We start from the raw sequence: 24,983 nt of genomic DNA, 5'->3' as shown, positions 1-24,983 counted from the left end.
TCTGTTCCTCCATTCGATCATGGCTGATTTATTTTTCCCTCAACCCCATTCTCCTGCCTTCTCCCCGTAACCTTTGACGCCCCTACTAATCAAGAACCTAGCAACCTCCGCTTTAAATATACCCAATGACTTGGCCTCCACAGCCGTCTGTGGCAATGAATTCCACAGATTCACCACCCTCTGGCTAAAGAAATTCCTCCTCATCTCTGTTCTAAAGGGACATCCTTCTACTCTGAGGCTGGACCCTCTGATTTTAGACTCTCCCACTACTGGAAACATCCTCTCCACGTCCACTCTATCCAGGTCTTTCAATATTTGGTAGGTATTGATCCAGATGTGACAAACGAGCTGAATTCCAGGTGAGAGTGACAGCCTTGACATCAAAGAGTCCTGGTAAAAATGAAGTTGATGGGCATCAGAGCAAAAACACTTCAGTTGCTGGAGTTATACCATGCACAATGGAAGGTGCTTATGGTCGTGGGCAGTCAATCATCCCAGCCCCCAAGCATCACTGCAAAAGATTCTCAGGGTTAGTGTCTTAGCCCAGTCATCATCAGCCCCTTCCTTACATCATAAGATGGGGTGTTTGCTGATCATTACAGTGTTCAGTTCTGTGGCAGTTTCTCAGTAAATGATGCAATCCCTGCAGCAAGACCCAGGTAATAAAGTATGGGCTGAAAAGTAGCAGGTAACATTCATGCCTCAAAAGTGCAAGACACTGACCTTCTCTAAAAAGAGACGGTCTAACTGCCTACTCTTGACATTTAGTGGTGTTACTATCACCGAATCTTCCACCATCATCGTCCTTGTGTCACCATTGACCAGAAATTCAACTGGACCTGTTACGTAGGCTGCTGATCCTGTGGCAAGTGACTCGCCTCCTGACACTGCAAAGCCTTTCCCCAGGCACAAGGCACAGGTCAGAAGTATGGTGCAGTGCTCTCTACTTGCCTGGATGAGTGCAACTTCATCCTCGAAGAAGCTTGACAGCATCCAAGCAACCTGTTCGAATTGCACCCCATCAAACACCTTGACTGTTCCTACCCTTCACCATTGGTGTACCATGGCTATAGTGTATACCAGCTACAAAATTTACTGCAGTTACTTGGGATACTCCAACAGCAGATCCCAAACCAGTGACCACTACCACCAAGAAAGACAAGGACAGCAGGTGAATGGGAACTTGGGGTTTCCCTCCGAGTTGCACATCATTGTGATCTTTAAATATGTTGATTATGAGTACCATCATCAGAAGTACTGCAGCGGTTCAAGAAGGTGGCTTACCACCACCTTCTTGAGGGAATTATCAACAGACAATAAATTGTGGCCTTGTTAGTGATGCCCAGACCCCAGAAAAATGAATTAATATGTTTCACAACAATGATATTGTTGTTCCTGGACATTATCCACATTTACGATGCCCTACTGATGATGTAGAATCAGTGCGGAGTGGATATTAGGCAAAAGCAGGATTTGGTCATGACACTCTTCTGCTCAGCACTGTGTAGGTACTTTGAGAGCCATTAGCACCTAGAGTAAGCATTTTAAAGAGAAAATTGGGTGTTGAAAAACAAACAGACCTTGCTGACAAAAACATTCAGCTTCTCTTCCTGTGCTGTGGCAGCTGGGGGGAAATTGCTTCAGATGGTTCCCATTGACTCACCATATCAGACAGTAATAAAACTAAAGATGGCAAGTTAAACTAGATGTTATCCAGCAATTTCTTCTGAAATAATGTTTGTGAGTACAGTGGTTATTAAGAAAAATAAGGCATTTCTCTGAAAATGCAATCGTCATAGCAACTGATTTTTCAATACAATATTTTAACAGTAAATATTGAATATAATATCAATTTTGTCATGACTTAAATACAGTTTTACATGGTAAATGTTGAATTTGTTGCACTATTTATAACGTATGGTTTGTAATACTGTACTGCTAATTATCTTTAGCAAGGCCCTTGACTTCCCCATTACTATGACAGGAATTTGTGAAGCTTCATGATGAAGTCAGTGCATGCAAAGAACAGTGAAATGATAGGTGAACGTAACAATTGATATAGAGCTGTTTTAGATTAATAGTTTTGTCTATTCTCAACACATGACTGTAGTTGTTTGAAATAGGTTAAAATCACACAGCACAGAACTGGATGCTTTGGCCCACTGCACCGACCATCAAGCACCTATTTTACATACATCTCAGTAAGTTGCCCAGCAGGACCAATCTTCCTCTACACTCAGATTCCTCTTTGTAGCATGTAGTCTTGGGTGATAATAGTCAGGGAAAAAATGCAGATGTTCACATTCCAATGATAAATTTAGTATGAAAGGTGAGTATTTAATGTAAGTGTAGGCAGGCTACGATGAGAATTGACAACATGACCCACGGAAACCAATATTTTCCGACTGGCGGTATGGGATGCAGTTGCCACACAATTGCCTGAGAATGAAGTAGAATGGGACTGAGTGAGCATGAAGGCTTTAGCTGTCAGAGTGTGTAGAAGCCTTCATTCGCTGGGGCATAGAATATAAGAACAAGAAGGCTATGGTACAACTTTGTAAAACGTTGGGTAGGCACAGCTGGAGTACTGTGCACAGTTCCATACACTACACTATAGGAAGAATGTGATTGTGTTGAAGAGGGTGCAAAGGAAGTCCACCAGGAATTTGGTAAACACCAGGATGATGTTGGGATGGAGCGTTTCAGTTACAAGAAGAGACTTGATAGGCTTGGTTTGTTTCCCTTGCAGCAGAAGAGGCTGAGGTAGTCCTGATCAAAGTATACAAAATAATGAGGGGCTCAGATATGGTAGATAGGAAGAATCGTTGAGGGGTAGGAGGTTCAGAGTGGATCTGAGGATTTTTTTCACCCAGAATGTACTGCCTTGGGGTTGGTGGATGCAGAGAGACTCGTAACCTTTAGGAAGTATCTAAATGCTAAGGCATGGAAAACTATGAGCCAAGTTCTGGAAAATGGGATGAGTATAGATAGATACTCCATGGACATGGTGGGCCAGAGGGCCTATTTATGTGCTGTATGACTTTGTCTATGCCTCTTAAGAGAAGTGAACAAATAGATTTTAGTCACTCTTGCAATGGGCAATTGACTGTAATGTATTAACAGTACCCATGGGGGTCACTATTTCTTTGACTTTAATTCTTCCGACACATTTGGAGCAGTTATATGGATCATGCATTGTTCCACTGAGATAACCAATAAAGATGAGCCATCCAGTGTTGGTGAAGGGAGACTCCCAAAGTTGGTTTTAATGATCCAGTTTGCAAAGTAAAGAGCCCTAGTATGTCACACAAGTCGTAAGTAAAGTAGAACTACAGAGGCATGCAAAAGTTTGGGCACCCCTGGTCAAAATTTCTGTTACTGTGAATAGTTAAGCGAGTAGAAGATGAACTGATCTCCAAAAGTCATAAAGTTAAAGATGAAACATTCTTTTTAGCATTTTAAGCAAGATTAGTGTATTATTTTTGTTTTGTACGATTTTAGAGTGAAAAAAGGAAAGGAGCACCATGCAAAAGTTTGGGCACCCCAAGAGATTTGAACTCTCAGATAACTTTTACCAATGTCTCAGACCTTCATTAGCTTGTTAGGGCTATGGCTTGTTCACAGTCATCGTTAGGAAAGGCCAGGTGATACAAATTTCAAAGCTTTATAAATACCCTGACTCCTCAAACCTTGACCCAACAATCAGCAGCCATTGCTCCTCTAAGCAGCTGCCTAGCACTCTGAAAATTAAAATAAACGATGCTCACAAAGCAGGAGAAGGCTATAAGAAGATAGCAAAGGGTTTTCAGGTAGCCGTTTCCTCAGTTCGTAATGTAATTAAGAAATGGCAGTTAACAGGAACAGTGGAGGTCAAGTTGAGGTCTGGAAGACCAAGAAAACTTTCCGAGACAACTGCTCGTAGGATTGCTAGAAAGGCAAATCAAAACCCCCCTTTGACTGCAAAAGACCTTCAGGAAGATTTAGCAGACTCTGGAGTGGTAGTGCACTGTTCTACTGTGCAACGACACCTGCACAAATATGACCATGGAAGAGTCATCAGAAGAAAACCTTTCCTGTGTCCTCACCACAAAATTCAGCGTCAGAAGTTTGCAAAGGAACATCTAAACAAGCCTGATGCATTTTGGAAACAAGTCCTGTGGACTGATGAAGTTAAAATAGAACTTTTGGCCGCAATGAGCAAAGGTATGTTTGGAGAAAAAAGGGTGCAGAACTTCGTGAAAAGAACACCTCTCCAACTGTTAAGCACGGGGGTGGATCAATCATGCTTTGGGCTTGTGTTGCAGCCAGTGGCACATTTCACTGGTAGAGAGAAGAATGAATTCAATTAAATACTAGCAAAATCCAGAAGCAAACATCACACCGTCTGTTAAAAAGCTGAAGATGAAAAGAGGGTGGCTTCTACAACAGGATAACAATCCTAAGCACACCTCAAAATCCACAATGGACTACCTCAAGAGGCACAAGCTGAAGGTTTTGCCATGGCCCCCACAGTCCCCCGACCTAAACATCATCGAAAATCTGTGGATAGACCTCAAAAGAGCAGTGCATGCAAGACGGCCCAAGAATCTCACAGAACTAGAAGCCTTTTGCAAGGAAGAATGGGCGAAAATCCCCCAAACAAGAATTGAAAGACTCTTAGCTACAGAAAGCGTTTACAAGCTGTGATACTTGCCAAAGGGGGTGTTACTAAGTACTGACCATGCAGGGTGCCCAAACTTTTGCTTCGGGCCCTTTTCCTTTTTTGTTATTTTGAAACTGTAAAAGATGGAAATAAAAAAGTAATCTTGCTTAAAATATTAAAGAAATGTATCATCTTTAACTTTATGCCTTTTGGAAATCAGGTCATTTTTTACTCGCTTAGCTATTCACAGTAACAGAAATTTTGACCAGGGGTGCCCAAACTTTTGCATGCCACTGTATCTTGATCTGATTTCAGAAGGAAGATTCCTTTTTTCAGAGCTAGAACTATGGTAGGACCTCAGTAATGAAAATGATATGCATAGTTTGGAGGAGCCCCATGTTCAGATGTGCATTGCCATATCTCTTGTGAATAATGTAAGAGCTTACAGTTGTTTGCAATATGGTCTGCCATTGGGTATGTGGTGACAAGTTGTCTCAATAATGTAGGTATGTGTGGCAGGATATCACTTGAATGATCACTTTGGAGGGTTTGGCAACTTTATGTATTTGGTCACAGTTGAAATGCACACATTGCAGGTTTGTACATGAAGTGCATCCAACAGGAGGATTGCTAACATCCGTGGAAATGTTCTGTAGTGTGTCAGTTCTGGAAAAATTGCTCTAAATACAAAACAGTATCTGTTAAATGGATTGCAAATGTCATTTCTGTTTTTCCTATAGTTGAAGGCTCTGAATTTACCACTTTGCAACTGTAAGAATTATACATTTATTATCACAGAATGGTTACAGTACAGAAGAAATCCATTTAGCCATTGAGTTCACACCAGATCTATGTTGTAACAACCAAGCTAATTCTGCTCCCCATCCCTTCCCCATAACTGCAAATTCTTCTATCTCAAATAGTCGTCCCATTCACTTTTTTATTGCAATTACAACTAATTATTAAATTATAACAATTTATTACAATTACAACATTACAATTGAATCTGCCTCCACAACAGATTCCAACCACTAGCTGTGTCATGTCACTCTAATTTCTTTTGCCAATCATCATCATCCTGTGCCCTCTAGTTCTTGACTCCTCCATCAAAGGGAACAGCTTCTCTCTATCTTCTCTGTCTGTACCATGATTTAAAATACCTCTACCAGATCTCCTCCTAACCTCCTCAGTTTCAAGAAGAACAACCCCAGCTTCTCCACTCTGTCTGAGTAACTGGTCCCTAAATTATGGAATCATCTTGGTCAATCTCTTCTGCATCCTGCCCAAAGCCTTTACAGTGTTTCTGGAGAGTGGTGCCCAGAACTGGAACTAATACTCCATCCATGGCAGAACCAAAATGTTTTGAAGTTCATTGTAGTTGAAGTAGAGTTTATTGTCATATGGAGAAGTACATGTATGCACAGGTGCAATGGAAAACTTGCTTGCAATAGCATCCCTCCTGGCTCATGTACTCTTCACCTTTTTTGATGAAGCCCAGGGTCCAGCATGTGTTCATAATCACTTTCCTAGCTTGCTCTGCCACTTTCAATGAACTATGCACATATATGTGTTCTTTTAAAATTGTGGCCTTTTTTCATTCTTCCTTTCAGAATTTAACATTTCCTATTCCTCAGCATTAAATTTCTTCTGCTGCCTATCTAACCATTCCACAGGCCTATTTATATCTACTCACATTTCACTATACCACCAACTTTTGTGTTATGTATAAGGATAACATCTCAAAATAGTTTTCACTGTTGCTCAATGGCTGATCTGAGTGAATCAATTGCAGAGTGAACCAGAGTGGGAGAAGATCATCTTTGTAATGTCAATGGTAAAATTGTAAATGTGTCCTTAATAAATGCATTAATGGTTTTGATAGACTTCGTACAGCTGAGTTTGTGCCCCGAGCAACTAAGGCAGAGATTTTTGGATTTGGGGTCGTAATACAGTCTCTTCAAAACTGAACAAATTGTCCAATTTGAAAATGGGAAGACTTCTGTTTCTGATATATGAAAAATAATATTCCCCCCCTCCCCCCATGGCCTACAGCAGTGAGCAAAGTAGAAGATGAAGGGAAAACAATAATGTGGAATAAATTTAATTTCAGGCAACACTGTCATTTCATTGGTATATTCTATTGGGGAATATTGTACAAGTAAGTTTCTTAAAAGTTCAAATCAGACTGTGTGGTAAATGCTTTTCTAATTATCAAGTAAATTATTTGCTTGAGGGTTAACGCAAGTTATTTTAGCTGTGCAACACTGGCTTTCACTTCCTTGGTGACTTCTGTCATCTAGGGGTCAATGCTTTGCCATTATAGGCCTCGATTACATTTAAGCACATGTATGTTGTGTTTACAGCAACCAGTCCAAGAGCCCCTTAGTTTACAAAAGTAGTTCCTCAGTGTTCGGAATCTTTTTCTTCCTCTGTTTCAGCAAATGGGGGAAATCATTTCATGTTGTTCACATGGACTCGAGCTTCATTTTTTTTCCCTAGTTAACTCTTTACAAACCAGTAGTTTCATAATTGCAGCTCTATTAACCATTGTGGATGTTTGACAACATTAATATACATTAATATCTATTTCAACCCATGAAGAACAGTAATATTTTGTTATGCTTAAAGTATGTGGAGTAGAATATCCAATTATTAGTAATATTTAAATTAAGCAACATAGCACATTTCAGGACATCCTAAAAGCTTTGGAGAAATAAATTTGAAATGAAATTGATGTGATTGAAGGCAGGTGCATCAAATAATTTGCAGCTAAGAACATTAAATGTGATATGTCCAGCTGCTCTGCTTTAGTAATGTTAGGGAGGAAGGCAGTTAAATGTACCAACTGAACTCCATCTCTTCTTTGAAAGGTGCCTTAAGAACTTTTATGTCCATCTAAAATAGGTCCCAATACAGAATGTAAAAGTTATCATTGCTGAGACTGCTGAACTGTTCTCGGGCCATAGAGATGGTGACAACCCCTAACCTTTGGAGGTGAAAGGACTTGCACTGATCTAACTGATGCAGTATAAACAAGCAACAATTCTTTTCTAAGATTCATGTATGATATTAATCTATGTTATTCTCTTTTAAGAATCTTACCCAATAAATCTGAAATTAATACCAGAAGTAATTTGTAGCATCAGTTAGGGGGAGTTTGGTAATAGTTTAAAAAATGTACAGACCTTTCACATCACAGCAATTACAAACTGTTACAATCTGGAAATTGCTGACTTCTAAGGTAGTAGAGATCCACGCATCCAATAAAGATAACAATTTAATTAATCATTTCCTTTATCCTTTTTCAGTATTTCTTTTACTTTTACCTCTTGGCCATTCTCCAGTTGTGATCTTAGACTGAGTATCCCAACAGGGCTAACACAGCTCACTCCAATCTTTTTTAACCTGATGTTAACGCTTGCACATTGTTGATTAGTGATATTCAACTGGAACCTTGTCCCGAGGTAAAGAAGCTATATATAGCACCGAGAACCAAAAGGAGATCTAATCCGGGGCCTTTTCTGATTTATGTCCTGTTGCTAATTAACTGGAACCATGGTGGTGCTCCTGAAGACGATTTGTTCTGTCAAACCCTATTAACACTAACACCTTGATGTGTCCTTTTAATAATTGTGTCCAGTAATTAAAAAAATTTAAATATTATTCATATATGTTTTACATCTATATCTACTTAGTGGACTTCCCATTTGATCTGCTGAGTTAAGCCACTACCCAGACATACCAGTAAAGATCTCCTGTCTGTGTGAGTTTGCTCACTGGTGTAGCAATAGTTGTTTGAAACTGGTTTAGCCATGTCTGGGCTGGAACAAGTGGAGGCAGCTTTTTGATGTCTTACCAAATGCTATTACTTCATGACTTGCAAAGCACCAAGAATCTGCAGGCTATTCTTGCACACGCGCGCACAAACTGGACTGTATGAAAAGTAATCACGAGAAGGATTATAGCTGGATTTTTAAGCCTAGAGATGTACAATGCATTTTCACTGTTCTGTCTAAAGTAATCATTAAATACATTATTTTCATTGTGTATGATTTTGGTGAATGTGTTACAGTCCTGAAATAGTTAAAACCAATCTCCAGCTATTTTAATAGCAATAAAGTTTTATTATTTTTGGATTCAGTCATGATGTCTGTAGACTGAAAATTGCAGCCAAATAGAACCCCTCTCGCATGTTAATTTTAATAGGTTCAGTTCCTGAGACACTAGTTACACCCTTTGTTTTGATCCTGTCTGTTATGTAATTTCCCTGCAAGATCATGCAAACTACTTTTCTTCATTAGACAATGGTTACCAAGTGTTTTATTTTTCTAGGCAGGGTTGTGATTCCTGAATTTGATACTGAATGGAAACACATCTGTGCCAGAAATTAGATCCTGCATTTGTGTGACAAGGCTCCTCTTTGCTATAATGTTCTGTATACCACAAGCTGAGATGCAAGTAGAAGTAAGCTGCCTATGATTGAACTGTGCTACAAAAACCAGGAAGGCCCTGGCTTGTATCAGCTGTGTGTATGGAGTTAGCTGATCTTGGCTATAGTTGGCCTTGTTGTGTTTTGCTGGAAAAGGGAAAGGCATAGATTTTGGTGATTTTTGCTGGAAACGGGCAGATTGGAGATTGGACCTTAGTTGTGATAAACAAAGCTGGAAAATGAAGGAATGTTAGTTGACTAGGCTATTGCCAAGAACTTAAACAAGGTTCCAAAAGAAGACTGGCACCCTGGTATACGGGATCCTCAGGACACAATATTTTACTCCCATATTTTCTTATTTTAATGTTCTTTATAGACATCTGCTTCAATGTGCTCAGTTTTCAGATGCTTGCTATCCCCAGGTCTATGGTATCCATGAGAGAAATCTCTTCATGTACTTCTGATCAGTGTTTGGCAGTCTCTGATGGATAAAAAGGCAAAATTGATAAGTTCTAAGGAGGAAACTGATTCCTATAATGAATTTCTGGGTTGCTGGCTTAAAGATTTAATCGTCAAGGTACTGCATGGTAGGCTGGTCCAGATGGTTAGATCACATGGGACCCAGGGTGTGCTCGGCAATTGGATACAAAGTTGGCGGTGGTGGAAGGAGGCAAGGGTGGTGGTGAAAGGAGGCAAGAGCGGTAGTGGAGGGGTGTTTTTCAGATTGGAGGCCTTTGACCAGTGGTGTGCCACAGGAGTCGGTGCTGGGTCTACTGTTGTTTGTCATATATATTAATGATCTGGAGGAAAATGTAGGTGGCATGATTAGTAAGTTTGAGGATGACACCAAAATTGATGGTGGTGTGGACAGTGAAGAAGGTTGTCTGAGGTTACAACAGGATCTAGATCAATTGGGAAAGTGGTAAAGGAATGGCAGATAGAATTTAACTTGGATGGGGGTGGAGGGGGAGGGTGAAGTGTGAAGTGATGTATTTTGTGGTTAAACCAGGGTATGACTTGCACAGTAAATGGCAGGGCTCTAGAGAATGTTGTAGAACAGAGAGACCTAGGGGTACAAGTACTTAGTGCCCTGAAAGTGGTGACACAGTTAGACCAGGTGGTGAGGAAGGTGCATGGCATGCTTGCCTTCATTGAATGGAGCATTAAGTACAAGGGTTGGGATGCCATGTTGCAGCTGTACAAGACATTGGTGAGACAGCAGCTGGAATATTATGTGCGATTCTGGTCACCATACCATAGCAAGGATGTGATTAAGTTAGGGTGCAGAAAAGATTCACAAGAATGTTGTTGGGAATGGAGGGCTTATGTTGTAAGGAAAGACTGGATAGGCTGGGACTTTTTACCTGGAGCGAAGGAGGCTCGGGGGTGACCTTCAGAGAGGTTTATAAAATCATGAAGGGCATAAATAAGATGGACTATCAGTATTTTTTTCCCACAGTAGGGGAGACTAAAACTAGAGGACATAGTTTTAAGGTGAGAGGGGAAAGATCTAAAGGGGACCAGAGAGGCAAGTTTTTCCACAGTGTGGTGGGTGTGTGGAACGAGCTGCCAGAGGGATCTGTAGAGGCAGGTACAGTTACAGTGTTTGAAAGAATTTGGACAGGTACATGATAGGAAAGGTTTAGAGGGATGGGCCAAATGCAGACAGATGGGACTAGCTCAGGAAGACACCTTGGTTGGCATGGACAAGTTTGGCTGAAGAGCCTGTTTAACTGAGCTGTATAACTCTTAGACTCTGTGACTTTTGGGGACATGATACTTCTTCTCTCTAGGCAAGTTTCAGAGATAATCAAGGAAAATATAGTCTTAATTGTCCCATCAAATGCATGTTGAAGATAGAGAAACAAATATTTGTGAAACTGGATAATAATAACTCACTGCATTTCAAATTAGTATCTGCTTCAACAAAAAACTCTTCAGGGAGTGAATAATCTGCTGTACAAATGGTTTTAATTGGCAAATTTTCCCTTACCAGGAAACAGAGTACTGAGTGAAGAGTATTGAATCATAAGACTGGGTAAGTACAACCTTTCACTTGGATAAAACATATTTGAAAGCTCAATGGTGGCAGAATCCTGGACGAGTTAAAACAGTTTGGCATGACTTTAATTTTAGTTTTTATGTATAATAATCTCAAATGAAACATCTATGAAACAAAACGTCTGCAATTAACATTCAATAAAAGGATGGAACTGTCAAAATCAGTGGAGCAGAAATCATAACCTTTTTCAAAATGCACTCAAATTAGTCATTTGTTTTGAAAATTTAGCCAAGTATGACCCATGGTTTAAACCTCAAGAGCTTAGGAACATTACAATTTAGCAACAGTTTTGTTTATAGTATTGTTTATGCCATTGCTTCCCCTGAAGTTTGTGATTTTGCAATAGTTAGGCTTTTGTTTTTGTCTTGTTCCTCACTGCAGTTTTCATATAAAGCCTGTGTTAAATGGCATGTCTTATGTGATGATCACAGCATGTGATGCATTTGTCAAGTGATAATGATCACACGGAAAGACAAATTAGCAGTGTGGGTTGTTTTTCTTTGAATAGTTTGGTTTTTACGTCACTTTTCATCAAGGGGAATCCTGCCCGTACACAAGGACAGAGGAAATATTAATTGGATTCAAAGTTGGGATATTGGCTTCATTTGTCACCTCGCATTTTGTTCACAAGGAATGGAAATTTGGGCTAGGTTGTGCTGCCAACATTCCTGTTTGTGGTATTAGCACACAATATGGAAATACTCAGCAAATCGGGCAACGTCAATTTTGCTGGATGACCTTTCATCATCTTTGTGTTGTATATATTTCAAAGGTTAGCACTTCATGCAGGTAGTGCTAGATTATTTCATTTGTTGAGGATTATGCAGCTGTTTTAATCTTAAGTAAATAAAGTACTCCTGTGTAAGTTACTTTCATTGAGAATATTTTCCTCTGTTCACGAACATTTGCAAAAGTTAATGTAATCTTAAAGCAGTAAAATTTGCTCTGTGCTCAGGGTATCCTTCATATTATTGTTTAGACGTATGTGCCCAAAATTGCCTGGAACAGGACAGCAGTGAGCTGTTAGCTGTTTTGCACTCAATTATGCCTGAAGCATATTTCTTTTCAGCCGGCCTTGGAGTAAGTATTCAGTTTTCCCACACAGGTCGTTTTCACTTTTACAGCCTAGGTGTGAAATAGCAACAGTACAGTAGTTTGTGGAGCATCATCCACCACTGAGAACTGAACCTTTAACCACAGGAGTGCAAAGTAAAGCATCATTATGGTTTTCTGTATTTCTAGATGTGAAGTTTTAACTGAATCTGAAGTTTGCTGGTACTTGTGCTCTTTTAACTGTTTACTGCTTGTTTAAAAATTAAATTGGTTTTTTATTCTGTTGATATCAATGGGATTTGAAATTTCACAAACAGACTGCTAAGTACGTTTGAGTACTTTTGACCACACTCCAGAACAAAGATCACCCAACCCACAGATGTGCAGGGGATGCTTGCATTTACCACATTCTGAAGCCAAGTTCCAAGCCAGTGTCAACTCACTGAAGCAAAGGAGAAGGATGTTATACTTAACATCCACAAGATTAAGGTCCTCTACCAATCTGCCCTGCTGCACCACAGTGCCCTTCAGAAATGAAGGTTCACAGCAAGATCCTGGAAAATCTGGAGCTCTTCCCAGTGTAGGCAGATGTCAATGATGAAATTCACCAAAGGTTGTAATCTCTGGATTGCTTCCACAAGCTGGTGAGTATAGGAATAGAAGGATAGATTAGATGAATGTGTGGCTGAAGGGATGGTGCAGGAGGAAGGCCTTTAGGTTCCTGAATCATTGGGACTGATTTTGGGGAAGATGGGACCTGAACAACTGGGACAGGTTGCACGTTAACCAGAGTGGGATCAACATCCTTGCTGGTAGGTGTGCTAGTGCTGTGGGGGAAGGTTTAAAATGAGTTGACAGGGGAAGGGGTCTCAGTGGTTGTTCAGATGGACAACTAGAGGAGAAATAGTTAGTAAGTCCAGTAGACAGAACAAGCGAGCAAATGAACATCAAGGGAATTCAAAGCTAAATTGCATCTACTTTAATGCAAGGAGTATAAGTAGTAAAGTAGGTGAACTCAAAAGATTTTATTTATATGAAGGTCTACGATATTGTTGCCATATCTGAGACATGGTTGAAGGATGAGCATTATTGGCAAGTCAGTATCCCAGGGTATGGAATTTTCAGGCGAGGAAGAAAGGGCAGTAAGAGGGGAGGAGGTATTGCACTGTTAGTCAAGGATTGCATTAATTGAGTATTGAGGGAGAATATCCTAGAAGGCTTCTCAACCAAGACCACATGGGTAGAGATTAGAATCAAAAAAGGTGTTGTCACTTTTTGGTGGTCTGTTACAGACCTTCCAACAGTCAACAGGAGATAGAGGAACAAGTATGCAGGCAGATATCAGCGATGCAATAAAAATTGTACTGGGGGATTTCAGTTTCCCAAATGTTAACTGGAATTGCCTGAGCATTAAAGGCTCAGAGGGGGCAGAGTTTTTGAGGAGTGTTTTGAAGAGGTAGATGAACAAGGGAAGGAGCATTACTGGATTTTAATTTGAGGAATGTAGCTGGTCAAGTGGAGGGAGTATCAGCAGGGGATCATTTTGGAGATAGTGACCATAACTGTATATTTTAAAGTGGATATGGAAAAGGATAGAGATGTACCGGTATTAAAGGTCTTAAATTTGGGCAAAGCCAATTTCATTAACACAAGGGACGACTTGGCAAAGGTAGATTGGTAGCATCTACTGTGCAGTCTGCGTCTGCACAGTGGGAAGCATTCAAAGGAGAAATAGCAAAAGTTCAAGGCCAACATGTTCCTGTCGGGTAAAAGCCCGAGGTAACAAGTATAGGGAGCCCTGGATGGTGAGGGATATAGAGGGTTGTATAAAGAGAAAAAAGGAAGCATATGACAGGTATAGGGAACTAATGACCGAGGAGGCCCATCAAGAGTGTTAAAAAGTGCAGGGAGGTGCTTAAAAAGGAAATTAGGAAAGTTAAGAGGGGTCAGAGGAAATCACAGGCAAACAAGATTCAGGTAAATCTGAAGGCATTCTATAAGATTGAAGTATATAAAAGTATGAGGGGTATAGATAGGAGAGACTGCAGGAAACTTTTCTCCATTTCAGAGGTAGATAAAACCAGGAGACATGGATTCAGGGTAAGGGAGAAGAGGTCTAGAGGGGATATGAGAGCGACTGCCTTCAGCCAGAGAGTGGTAAGTACCTGGAATGCACTGTCTGAGAGGGTGGTTGAAACTGGGTCACTGACAGCATTTAAGAAGTGTGTAGGTGAGCACTTGAATTGCTGAGTCATAGAAGGCCATGAACCAAGTGCTGGGAGATGGGATTAATATGGAAGGGTGCCCATTGGTTTGCATGGATGAATTGGGATCAATGGCCTGTTCCATACTATACGATTTTATGACTCTATAATGCACCAGTATAACCTTTAGTTGAAGAAAAGGGTGTTTGAAGATCTAGACTTCAGACATGGTGCGAAGCTCATTATGTACAAGGCAGCAGAAGTCCCTCCCCCTCCGATATGTCTCTGAGACCTGGACTACCTGCAGCAGCCACTGGCAAGCACTGGGAATAAACCATCAACGCTGCTTCTAAAAAACCCTCCCAGTTCACACGAAGGATAAGTGAACCAATGTCCATGTCTTCTCCCATGCCAATATCCCCATCATTGAGGCACTAGTTATACTTGGTTGACTACATTGGGCAGGCACATCATTTGCATGTCTGATACCAGACTCATGAAACAGACAAGTGCAAATCAAAAAACTGCAGGTTCTGGAAATCTAAAACAAAAACAGAAAATGCTGGTCCCTCGGAGTGGTGAAGGAGCACTTAGGATGGTATGGAGAACTAGTCCATGAGTAGCAGAAGGGGGGCACTACCTCACAAATTATCCACCTGTCCTGTCAGGCAGCTCCAGACCCATCAGTAGAAGAGTTTGAGGTTCCCCTATTGGCCTAATCAGTCATCTCAGAACCCATAAAACCAGAATGAAAACAAGTCATCCTGGATCCCAAGGGACTGCTTAAGAAGAAGACAATTTGACTAATTATTCCTTTGAAAACTGTTGTTAGTGGTAAAACCTAAAAACAGAATTGAAAAGACAGCTTACAATGACAAATAATATCAAGAAGTGTTACTTTACAAAAAATTTGAATCAGTTTTTGAAATGTTTTGTTGGTGCAAAGTCACAGTGAAATATTTGGACAGATAAATTGTGATAAAAATATACTCTAAGTGAATTCCCACAATTGAAATCTGTTTATTGTAAAGCAGTGGTGAACTGTGTGCAACCACACAGCTGTTGCTTAACAAACAGCTGTATGCACTCTGGAGTTGTTGACTGGTATGTCTTAGTTGCAAGTGAGAAGGTCTTGCTAACGCATGCTAATGCTCTTGCAAAGCTATATGCCTATTCCTTATGTGCCAATCATTGGAGCTTTGGCTGCAGCTGAGGTCTGGCGTTTGAACATTTTTCAGCCCATTTTTAGTGGGTTTTTAACTTCACTCCTTTCCTGAATGTAATAACTTGCTATGTTGACACATTATTTAATTATTGTAGGCATTGCAGTTAAGAAAATCCCTTCTACCTGATGCATTGCACATGTGCTTTGTACAGCTACTACAATGAAACATAAAATCTTTGTTTCTTTAGATACCATTTAATCCCTTCAGTGTCCACAGTTGAAACAGCTCCACCACGTAGGCACCATTATTTGTGAGTGGGGAAAGCAGCCAGATTCCACAGTGCCTTTCAGTATTTCTGCTGAAGAAGCTTCCATCAGAACTGGTGCAAATGGGGCAAATTTCAGTGTAGGATGGGGTAAGGGATAAAGGAGATGATAAGATGTACAAGGACTGTAACGGCAATGGAAGCATCTCTCAGCTGATTTACAAGATAGTGTATAAAAATTATGAATATAAGACGCAGAAACGGTTGATCTTGAACTCGAGATAGAGGATGTCCCTTGGTTACTTCATTTAGTATTGATGCAGAATGATCTCGCCAGATAACTCTCGGGCAAGGAGCTCTTTTGGTTCCTTCTGAATCCAGTATGTTAGTACTTGCTGTGAGCAAAGAGCAGTTGTCTTCTGTTCAGTTATTGTTAAATTCAGGCTGTGCAGCTTTCTATTTTTTTGTAAATTCAGCATAATTTTGAGTGCCTGTGGCAGGATGTTTATATAAGAAAATACAATTCCCTGAAGATTTTATCAGAATTATTTGGCTGATTTTGTAAAACAAATAAACCTAAGCATAACTTCATGTGGAAGTCAGTATCATAATAAAAGCATTTCAGTAAGCACATCAGGTCGGTGAGACCATTTCCTTTTGTGCTCTTCGTGCCTCGACCAGAGAGGAGGCTTCAGAACATTTGCATGGATAAATGAAGTAATGAAGCTGGATTTGGTAACAGGCTTACCTTAGCTGCTGTTGAAAAATGCACAATTGTCATTGTAATCCGTTTCCACGAGGATTTGTTTGTTCAGTTTCCAATGATACATTATCTGCAGTACTTAATCACTCGTTGGTAATATAATCTGGTTTCTTCTGAACAACTAAACTGGTCATAGAGCACTGCTCCATTTGTAACGGAATTAAGGAACCATTTAAGAGCTACAAAAATACTGTTGTTCAAGGAAACTTTAGTCAGGGATGGCAGATATATAACCATTAACCATTAAAGCTAGTACAGAGCGGGATCAAGTAAATCACTGAGGTTTTTTCTTGGTTAATTCCCAGGCCATTTACTACAGAGGCAAAACAATTGGATTTAGCAACTCCAAATGAAAATGGTAAAAAAAAAAATTAGCAATGATGTCTACTTCCATCATTATCTGCTGGATTGTGTATTCTTCTGGATATTGCATGCAAACATAGTTTGATTGAACCCCAGTTACGATGTCCACATGAATAAGCAGCATGTTTCATGTTGCTGAATACCTGCCAATGCTGCATTATTGGAAACAGACATGAAGGTTGCCTATTTGGACAAGGTTAGCAATTGGCACCTTTCCAGTGTAAAAGAATTGTGTTTTAACCCAATATGTTCATTACCAAGGACATTTCAAGTTTGATAAGTGACAATGTAATGCACTATCAAACGATATGCCATATTTTACACATCTGTAAAATTGTTACCTTGTTGGGACTATTCTAGGCAGTACTGAAGTTTGTTGATTTTCAAATGACTGCATATCCCTGCTAAGCATACAGTATTTGAAGATGCACAGAAGTAATTGGCCATATGGCCTCGGCCTGTTCTTATGCTTGTAATTTTATGAAGTTCTCCCAAATATGTCTGAAGTGTGGATGCCATACTTTGTTCCAAATGTAATTTTTTTTATTTTAATGGTAATAGTTCCTGGCCTGCAGATTAGACTCAAAATACAGACTCCAGGACAAAGCACAATGGTAACTTTGGTTGAGCTGAACTTTGTCTTTTCTAATGATTGCACATTGGTCTGAGAGAAGCAATCAATCTTAATGGTATAGCAGAGTCCAGGAACTGCTGAGTGGGGCCCCTCCATCCACACAGCTGAGATCATCATTGTCTTGTCTGCATCTGGAGCGATGACCTTGCTGGCCAAGGCCATTCTGGAGCAGGGTTGGCCAGGGCCTTGAACAATACAGGCGGACAGCACTCAAGTTGGGATTGAAGCCAGGTCTCTGGTGCTGTGAGGCAGTGGACCTACTGGTTGTGCCACTGTGCCACCCGTAGTTCGCCAAGGAATAATGTCCAATTGACCTAGATTCTGGTGTTTTTCCGGCACTTCCATAAGGAACTGCTGGCATTTATCCTCATAACTGTTGGCAACCTCAGAACTTGGATCATGTGGATGAGCCTGTATAAAGCCCACTACTGAAGTTCCTCTGAAGAACTTTGGCTGCAAAGTCCTGCCTCCAGTTTTTCTCTTTACCAAAGCTGTTAAATAAATAATTAGAAATAGTCAGCATGGCTTTGTCAAGGGCAGGTCCTGCCTTACGAGCCTGATTGAATTTTTTGAGGAGGTGACTAAACACATTGATGAAGGAAGAGTAGTAGATGTAGTGTATATGGATTTCAGCAAGGCATTTGATAAGGTACCCCATGCAAGGCTTATTGAGAAAGTAAGGAGGTATGGGATCCAAGAGGACATTGCTTTGTGGATCCAGAACTGGCTTGCCCACAGAAGGCAAAGAGTGGTTGTTGACAGGTTGTATTCGGCATGGAGGTTGGTGACCAGTGGTGTGCCTCAGGGATCTGTTCTGGGACCCTTACTCTTCGTGATTTTTATAAATGACCTGGATGAGGAAGTGGAGGGATGGGTTAGTAAGTTTGCTGGTGACACAAAGGTTGGAGGTGTAGTGGATAGTGTGGAGGGCTGTCAGAGGTTACAGCGGGACATAGATAGGATGCAAAACAGGACTGAGAAGTGGCAGATGGAGTTCAACCCAGATAAGTATGAAGTGGTTCATTTTGGTAGGTCAAATATGATGGCAGAATATAGTATTAATGGTAAGACTCTTGGCAGTGTGGAGGATCAGAGGGATCTTGGGGTCTGAGTCCATAGGACGCTGAAAGCAGCTGCACAGGTTGACTCTGTGGTGAAGAAGGCATATGGTGTATTGTCCTTCATCAATCATGGAATTGAATTTAGGAGCCTAGAGGTAATGTTTGCAGCTATATAGGACCCTGGTCCAGACCCCACTTGGAGTACTGTGCTCAGTTCTGGTCACCTCACTACAGGAAGGATGTGGAAGCCATAGAAAGGGTGCAGAAGAGATTTACAAGGATCTGACCTGGATTGGGGAGCATGCCTTAAGATAACAGGTTGAGTGAACTCAGCCTTTTCTCCTTGGACGATGGAGGATGAGAGGTGACCTGATAGAAGTGTATAAGATGATAAGAGGCATTGATTGTGTGGATAGTCAGAGGCATTTTCCCAGGTTGCCACAAGAGGACACAGGTTTAAGGTGCTGGGGAGTAGGTACAGACGAGATGTCAGAGATAAGTTTTTTACTCAGAGAGTGGTGAGTGAGTGGAATGGGCTGCTGGCAATGGTGGTGGAGGTGGATGCGATAGGGTCTTTTAAGAGACTTTTGGATAGGTACATGGAGCTTAGAAAAATAGAGGGCTGTGGGTATGCCTAGTAATTTCTAAGGTTGGGACATGTTTGGCACAACTTTGTGGGCTGAAGGGCCTGTATTGTGCTGTAGGTTTTCTATGTTTAACTAAAACCAATACAGTAAATGCTTAATTCTAAAAAAATGGAACTTGTGCTTTTTATTTCTTCCTTGCAGCTATAAAATTCCCAATGGATTTGTAGATCCTGTGGCATGCATTACTGTTTGCAGCATTCTAGAGCAGATTCCCTGTGTAAATGCTGGGGAATTCCAGCAAATTCCTGTTGTTGAACTCTGCAAGAAGCTGAGTGGTAGAGTGCAGCCTGGATGTCATCAGCAGTGCTTGATCAGTACGCTTGGGGCTTCTGCTTTGAATGGGAGTTCTGAGCTTGCCAACAGTTATGAGGATCAATGCTAGCAATTCCTTATTGAAATGCTGGAAAAGCTCCAAAATATAGGTCAATTGGACATTATTCCTTTGCAAACTGTGGGTGACGCAGTACACAGCTAGTAGGTCCATTGCCTCGCAGCACCGGAGATCTGGTTTCAATCCTAACTTGGGTGCTGTCCGTCTGTATTATTCAAGGCCCTGGCCAATCTTGCTCTAGAATGGTCTTGGCCAGCAAGGTTATTCTTCCAAATACAGACAAGACAAGTGGATGACATTGATGCTCCTTCTCCCTGCAGCTGCATGGGTTTCCTCTGGGTTTCTTCCCACATCCCAAATATGTGCGAGTTGTTAGGTTAATTGGCCACATTAAAATGCCCCTAGTGTCCAAGTCATTATTAGAATTGGGGAGAGTTCATGAGAAAATTTCTTGTGTAATTTATGTGTTGTTTATGTTTTTTTTGCTTAACTGATGCTCTGTGCCTGTGATGCTGCTGCAAGTAAGTTTTTCATTGCACCTGTGTATACATGTCAAATGACAATAAATTGACTTTGAGAATGTGGGGAGAACAACAAATGGGATTAATGTAGGATTAGTGCAAATGGGTGGTTGATGGTCAGGTTGGTGGGGAAAAAAGCCTATTTCCTACTGTCTGTCTCTATGACTACAGCAACATATTATCTATTAGTAATATTATAAATGTTAGGTATTGGATGGCATTTGGTAACCATTATAGTGCACCCTGTCAGCCAAAAGAGGTTACTTTATCGATTGGTATCATACTTTAAAGGTTCAAGATAGATATGAATAACAGAGCAACAAATTAAGAATTTATTTTGAGGAAAAATATACCAATGAAATTGCAGGAAGTAAAAAAAGATAGTGAAAACACTCAGTAAAAATTCCTTTAACCAGCAATTTTTTCTTCCTAAATTTTAGATGGTGAAAATAAGGTATTGAGCCAGGGAAAAAAAAGACATATTTGACTATTTTGACTAGAAAATTACCTTTAATCTCTTTCAATATCTTTGTTAATCTCTGGGGAAAAAATCTAGGTTTGGAGGTGATTATTTTCACAGGCCAATTGCATTACGAGATGAAGATGAGCAACAGAGACCTTTTGCCCATAATTCCAGCGTTACCCCACATTATGTACAGTAGAATCTTCCAGAGTTCATGGATTTTATCCATAACCACTTGATGCATGTTTTTCCTCAGAAAGTTACATGACATACAAATTACTATTCCCAAATGACACAAAATTTGTATTGTATAAACTGTTGAAATGTTTTTGCAATAAATTTTCACAGGGAAACAATTTTCAAATATTATCAAGAGAGAAAGGTTGGCTGAGAGAGGAAAGAGAAGGATAGAGGCCAATAATTTCAGGTCCTACTTTTTAATTGTTTAAAGTGAAAATTCAGAAGAAAAATCGGTTACGTTGGATTAATTTATTTGTCTCAATTTAAAAAGTGTGTTTTTTCTTTGCGCAATAACAGTAATTGAGTTTGCTTTTCCAAATTGTTTCAAACTGGCTGTAGAATGAATTTGGCCTAATTTTTCATTTTGGAGAGAGTAGCTAACTTTTGTTTGGATCTGGAGCCCAGTGGTGGATCACATCATGCCGAGGTGCCCTAGCATTATACTAGGGGCTTATCTTGGATCTTATGAGATTCAACTTAATTGATTTCAATGGAGATTGTAAGTCTATGGATGAGGTGACAAAAGGGAAAGTAAGTTACACCAGAATTATTTAGTTTTGTATTAATGTGCTTTGGATTTGAATGTTATTTATTTTTATCATTTCTTCATTCAGATTTAATGGTTTTTAAATGTCCCTAATTTTCAAAGCAATAAAAGTAGTAACAGCTTTCACAGCTGGCAAGGGCCTCTCTCAGCTGCGCTGGCTGTGAAAAGCTTTTCAGGGCAAGTCTTTCGTACTTTGCCATTTGAGGGCTGGCTGCTGTCCAGATCTTAGTCATAGATTCAGGGCCCTCTGCATATGGAATGAGTAAATGGGGGCTGTAGGCTGCATTTCTGGTCCAGCATGATCTGGTTCATTGACTCAACATGTCTGTTGCTAAGGAAGATCTAGAATATATGAATTGTGTCGAGTGTGTCTTTTGATACTCATCTCACATTTAAATGTGGCATAGCCTCATTCCTGATCTATGTCCCTTTCAAGGGCAACCACCCCTTGGAACCCATGTTCAGTGAATTGACGTGGTTGCAACAACCAAACTGATATATTAATTACCAATAAACTACCTATAATGAAAAAGAAGTCTGTGCTTGTTTTCCTGTTTCCTCAACTTGATGCTCATGATTTACAAGGAAATGCCAATCTATGAAGTTCCCCCAGCGGTATCAGTTAAATAGAAAGTACAGTACTGGCAGGCTAATTGATTCAGTTAGCTTATGCCAATGCTTATGCTCCACCCATCTTCATTTCCACCTTTCCACCCATCTTCATTTAATTCTATCAGGTTAATCTTCCATTCCATTCTCACTTATGTACTTGTCTGGGTTTATCTATGTGTATTTTTATGGTATTTAGCTTGGCGTCACCATATAGCAGTGATTTTAGCATTCTAACCACTCTCTGGGTAAAGAAGTTTCTCCTGGACTCCCTGTTGGGAACTCTCTTTTATTTGCCATCCGCTCGACAACAGAATTTTCACTCTCTGGCAAGTCCGTGAAGAAGATCATCTCGTAACTTTCTTGAAGACTATACTTCTCCTCAGCTTGATATCTATTTGGAGTTGGATATTAGGTCTTCTGTACACTGAAAAAAATTAAATACTTTGAGAATTAAATTATGGTTCACTCAGTCATTAAATTAGCATTTCCCTGTGGAGTTCTGGTGAGATTTAAAAGTCTGAGAGTTATGGAAGATCCTGTAAATTAAACAGTTCCTGGGAGGTATTTGTCCGTCACACAGCCTCATCTCTTATATCTCTTTCTCTCTGGACTTTTGTTTTATCACATCTACTTGAGGTAATTACTGAAGAGTTGATTATATAATGCATTGATTGCTTAACTTTAAGTGTGCATGGTAGCATAGTGGTAAAGTTACTGGGTCAGTGTCCAAAGGCCTGGAATAATAGTCAAGTGACATTAGCTCCAATTCCCACTGCAACATCTGGGGCTTTGGATAATTCTGTGGAATTGGGTAGTTGAGTATTGCTAGAATGATGAAGTTAGTACAGTAATAGTAAACATGAAACTACAAGATTGTCAGAAAAGCCCAAGTGTTGCACTTTTGCCCTTCAGGGAAGGAAATCTGCATCCTTACTTGGTCTGCCTAAATGTGGCTCCAGACCTACCGAGTGGGTGACTTAGCCACCCTTTGAAATGGCTACTCAACTTGGGAGCAATTAGGGGTGCTCACTTCCTGTGAATGAATGTTTAAAAAAAAGGAACAAAAAGCAGTTGTAAAGGATAGGCAAAGAACTTGCATTTATGTGGTGCCTTGTTACATCTCTAAATTAACCTCTAAGTTTAGTGTGTACCTTTTATGCTTTAAGTTTGATTCTCTCCTAGGAAACAGGCTACTTAAATATTGTTTCACCTCGGCAGTAGAATAATCCTGTTGCACTGCAAAACATTCCTGTGGTTATAATAAACAATTCTTCTCAGTTTACTGCAAGCATTCCAATGGGTGATTTTCCAGTTCATATAAAAGTGACAAATATCTGGCAGCTGAAGGAAATAAAACTCTTCGCTATTGTGCTAAATTGCCACACCAACGTGAAACTGAATTGTTCTTCTGGTACAGTAAAAACTTGGAAGAATTAAATTTTAATTATAATTGAGTGAACTGATTGTATTGTGATAAGCTGTTCAGTTATTGAAGATACAATATAAAATCCAATGCATTTAGAATTTTAAAATTAAGAGTATAATTTGGTATGACTTCATCAGCATTGAAATTGCCCATTTTCCTTTAGCAAGCTGCTTTTTCTTGATTAGATGTAGTTGGGTTAGTTCCCGTCTTTGGTAAGGAAATAAGTGTGCCTGATTAGCATTACCAAGATGACTTGTGCAGAACTTCTGTTGGCTTTAAGCAACATCATTTCTGACTGAGTGCAGTCATTCTCTTAAAGTGCATTTTCTCCAATGGGGTTTGCTTCATCTTTGTTTGTCTTATTTTGTTCTTTCTGATTCCATCCAGTGCTATCCATTTTCCCCTCCCTTTGAACCCCCATTTAACTGTACCCAATAGGCAGCCAATTAGATTTAAAAACTTCATTTAAGCAAATTGCCTTCCTGCACTCTCTGTATCTTAATCTCTTGGTTTGATGACTCTATTTTTCACTCAATGAAATATTTTTTCACCATGGCCAAAGTTTCTCTCTGAGTAACCATTTTCTCTAATTTCTTAGGACCTGGGGCTGTATGGAACTTTGCCTGACTGTTTGAGTCCATATTGTCTTCCATGATTTAACCATTTTCATTTTATAGGACACCCTTCAAATTGTTAAAACATTTCAAGGTGGTTTGTAGGAGTGTTTTGAATCAAATATTTGACTCCAAGCCACAGGAGGAGATATTAGTTCAGATGATCGAAGAAGTAAGATTTAATGAGCCTCTTAAATGAAGTGGGATGACTCGGTTACAGGAGGTAACTCCAGAGCTTGGGGACCAAGGAGCTGAAAGTACAGCTGTTAATGGCAGAGCAGTTACAATTAGGCATGTGCAGGAGGCTAAAATTAGAGAATTACGGAGAATTGGAAAGTTGTAAGATTGAAAGAGTGATGAGGAGGGTGAGGCCATTTGAATGTTATGATTCCAAGGAAAAAAATTGTTAAAATCGATGCATTGACTGAGCTAGAGCCAGCATGCTCAATGAGTAAAGGGAGTGATGGATGCATGGAGCTTGGTGAATTAAATGGTAGGCAGCAAAGATTCAATATTTCATTCAGTTTGCCTATTTCTCCTCTTTAGTCTTCTGTTACCTGTACTTCCTGTTGCTTCTCCTATGTTTCTTTGCAACACAATTTCCTCATCAATTCGTCTGATTTTTCATTTTACATAGCAAGACATTCGTATGAATAAAAATATTTAACATTTAAAGTAACTTCATTATTGTGCATTTTAACACTTGGCTGTACATTGTGGTGGGAAAAGTTCTTTGAAGAGCGTTGTGCCTATACTAGTACTTTGCCAACACTCTTTCATCACAAGATGATTGCTGATCAGGAAGCTCATCTTAGTTGATCCAAGGTTAACACCCCCTCTTTCCCCCTGTTCTCCCCCCCCAAAACAAACGTATGACATTTTATCTATTTATTTATTTAATTCCAAAGTTGTAATAGTGACTCATCTGCCCAGAAGTTTA

The 24,983-nt window shown here is 40.0% G+C and overlaps 1 protein-coding gene across 3 annotated transcripts in view; it reads left to right on the top strand.

Annotated features, from left to right (window-relative positions):
* Positions 1-24,983, top strand: part of raraa (retinoic acid receptor, alpha a) — a 500,456-nt gene that overhangs the window by 87,397 nt on the left and 388,076 nt on the right. For 2 of the 3 annotated variants that reach the window (XM_052038429.1, XM_052038427.1), the window contains exon 6: positions 11,068-11,109. The exons of the other annotated variant lie outside the window; for it this stretch is intronic. The gene's annotated coding sequence lies outside the window, so the exon portion shown is untranslated. The remainder of the gene's footprint in view (positions 1-11,067; positions 11,110-24,983) is intronic. 3 annotated transcript variants of the gene reach the window in all.

Source organism: Pristis pectinata, chromosome 25, assembly GCF_009764475.1.
Source record: "Pristis pectinata isolate sPriPec2 chromosome 25, sPriPec2.1.pri, whole genome shotgun sequence".
Lineage (NCBI taxonomy): Eukaryota > Metazoa > Chordata > Chondrichthyes > Rhinopristiformes > Pristidae > Pristis > Pristis pectinata.
Note: the sequence above shows the minus strand (reverse complement) of the source record. Positions and strands in the feature narration are given on the sequence as shown.